Genomic DNA, 3,445 nt, shown 5'->3' with positions numbered 1-3,445 from the left:
CTCAATCTTTTTTGATTAATACAGTCATTCAGACATAATTACAAATTTTCAATTCACCATGCTATTTAAACTTTAGTAAACTCAAAAATGTCAATTACAAACTAACATATCGGAATAATTGGGGAAATGATCATTCTCTATTCTTTGCTATGCATGCCATTTGCAATGTGATTGCAAAATCTACCATTAAGAGAAAAGTCTATTTCCTCACCCTTTGATTCTAGACTGGTGGTGTACATTTTTTTGCCAAAGGAAATCTGAGAAGTGATGTAATGTATGTTCCAAGTTTAGGCCTCAAGAGTTTTCACACAGTTTCATTCTTTATTGAAACTACCAGGAGAACAAGCCTGAGCTAGCCTGTTAGAAAATGAGAGTACAGGTGGATCAGAAATTATCCAACTGAGAGCATCCCAGCCCACAGCCAAAATATTAGCTCACAACAGCCACAAGAGTGAGATCAGATGAGATCCACAGACTCTGCCCTTTGAATGTTCACAAGCCTAGCTGATCTGCAGACTAGTGAGAAATAATGAATGTTTTTGTTTAAGTAACTAAGATTTGTAGCAGTTTATTACAGAGTAATAGTTAACTGTTATGGTTAGGACACATTTTTGTATAAATAATAAAATAAGAACAAGTTTAGAAAATTGTTTTTTAAGTACTAGTGTGAGACCTTACTGACACATTTGTTATAGTACTAATGAAGCACAAGTCTTAATAAATTGAATTGGAATAGATTTTAGAGAAGGGAAATTCTGGCAGAGATGTAGAATACATTAAAAAAATGAAATGTTTACAATTCAAAAACCCAATAAATGAAACTAAGAAGTCAATAGAACAATAAAGATTTAATTTAAAAAAATAAAAAAAAATTAAAAAATCAATATGTTTAAAATAAACACATTTGACAAAATTGGGGAGATAATTCATGAAATGGAAAACTGGAAGGAAGAAATGTTCAGAATGAAGAAAAGAGTTAGGAGTTATTAAAGATAGAATCAAAGGAGAAACACACTGATTGGAGAACCAGAAAGAGACGAGGAAGAAAATAAGTACAGAAAAGGTGTTGCTTGGTAGTTTTCCATGAAGTCCATAAAAATTGTTAAGCATCAAGTTACAAGTTTAAAAATCACTGTAAGTCATAGCAGGATAAATAACAATATCAAAAAATGAAGGCATACTATTATAAAACTGTTAAAAATAAAGACTAATTGTTTTTAACAATAATTAATTTTCAAATAAATAAACTGCTTTTTATCATATAACTTATTAAATAAAATAATTTAAACAGAAGGACATGAATTGAAACACATTTGTACATGACTCAAAGTTATGTTTTCCACTGTACTCCATTTTCCTACTTCATATATTTAGAATTCTCCCAGATGAATTGCCCCTAAACAATTTATTTAATTTTACCTCAGCTAGATAAATCACAAATTTACCTTTAGTGTTTTCATATTTTTGTTGTTGCAGTTAGTTTGAAATTTTATCTTCTAATTATAGTGATTACCACTTAAAATAAAATTGTATGCAGAGAGGTATCTAATAAGTGCTGTGGGTAACTTTTATGTCATTTATACAAGGGAATCCTATATAATAAAGAGCTAATATGCTAATTAGACCAAACAGCAGAACGACTGTCCAGAGGACCTTCTGGATGACTGTCTGGATGACCTTCCAGATGATGCCGGAGCTTCAAGGGCCAGTCAGGCAGCTGGAGCTGCGAGGGCTTGCTAAGGCTGTGAGGGGCTGAGAGGGCCGGCCAGGGCTGTAAGGGCCGAGCCCCTTGCATGAGTTTCATGCATCAGGCTGCTAGTTTTATACAGTTTCATATAGTTTCATATAATTTGCAGTAACAGAGTCACAAAATGCTGGGAATAGTTACATAGGGTGAGAAGGTGAGGTAAGGATGAATCCATGGTCTTCATATTTGGTAAAGCAGAACTGAAGGACAAGCTTGCATCAGACCCAAATAAGTTTCCCTGTAATCTTCCCTTTGGGATTTATTTGTAAATGGGAAATCATGTCTGCCAATCAGATGTTTAAAATTAAAATGGTTTATATAACATAAAATTATCATATTCATGATTATCATCATCTTCCTGTACAAAAAATAAAATGGACATGTAATGCCTATATCAACATGATGTGCTTTGTTAGAATTATAGCACATCAGGGCCGAAGAAGGACGCAGGAGGTTGGCTCTATATCAACATGATGTGCTTTGTTAGAATTATAGCACCAAGGATTAGAATGATGTGACTTATATTCCAATTCTGCTCTTTGTGGGTATACAACTTTGAGCAAGTTACATTATCCCTCTCACTTTTCTTCTCCATAAAATAGGAGTAATAAGAATGGCTTTTTCATTTTACAATTTTGTTGAATGCCAGGGTGTGTCCGGCCCATCTCACTCAGTCCCGATTGTCCGAACCCCAGCAGTAAGCTAACCTACCAGTTAGAGCATCTGCCCCCTGGTGGTCAGTGCATGACATAGTGAGTGGTTGAGTGGCCTTAGCATATCATTAGCATATTATGCTTTTATTGTTTGAATGGACTACCAAATGACCAGATACTTAGCATATTAGGCTTCTATTATGTAGGATATATATAAAAACCTAAGTGACCATTACTACCGGTTTACCAAACGATTGGTCAACTGGTCACTATGATGATGCACTGACCACCAGGGGGCAGACACTCAACACAGGAGCTACCCCCTCGTGGTCAGCGCACTCCCACAGCCAACCTCCCATGGCCGGACAACCTCTCCCGGTCCCTCCCTGTGGCTGGCCAGCCCCGATCAGCTCTGATCGCCGACCAGACTAAGCAACCTCACTTGTGCATGAATTCATGCACCAGGCCTCTAGTTTGAATATAACTGTCTACTCTTAAATGTGTGAATACATAAAATCATGATAACATAAAGGTTTTTCAAAAGTGAAAGAAGTTTGAGTAAATATAAAAATTATGACAATTGCATTTGTACAGGCAAATACATTTTGGAAAATATATCCATACTTAGACAATTTGAAAAAAAAATATCTTTCAAAGATATTTTTACCTCTGTAAGACTTCAGTAATGGTTCTGTAAAAGTGGCTTACCAATTTCTGGTTTAATTAGGGAATATTCACCATAAACAGTCTATTGAAAAACAGGATGGGTGAGATTACTTTAATTATTTTCACACACATTTTTATATATATTAATGTAATAAATGTTTTAGAATGGCCAAAACCGGTTTGGCTCAGTAGATAGAGCGTCGGCCTGCAGACTGAAAGGTCCCAGGTTTGATTCCGGTCAACGGCATGTACCTGGGTTGCGGGCACATCCCCAGTGGGAGATGTGCAGGAGGCAGCTGATCGATGTTTCTCTCTCATCGATGTTTCTAACTCTCTATCTCTCTTCCTTCCTCTCTGTAAAAAATCAATAAAATATATT

Source organism: Myotis brandtii, unplaced genomic scaffold (genome assembly GCF_000412655.1).
Source record: "Myotis brandtii unplaced genomic scaffold, ASM41265v1 scaffold42, whole genome shotgun sequence".
Classification (NCBI taxonomy): domain Eukaryota; kingdom Metazoa; phylum Chordata; class Mammalia; order Chiroptera; family Vespertilionidae; genus Myotis; species Myotis brandtii.
This window is presented reverse-complemented; position numbering follows the sequence as displayed.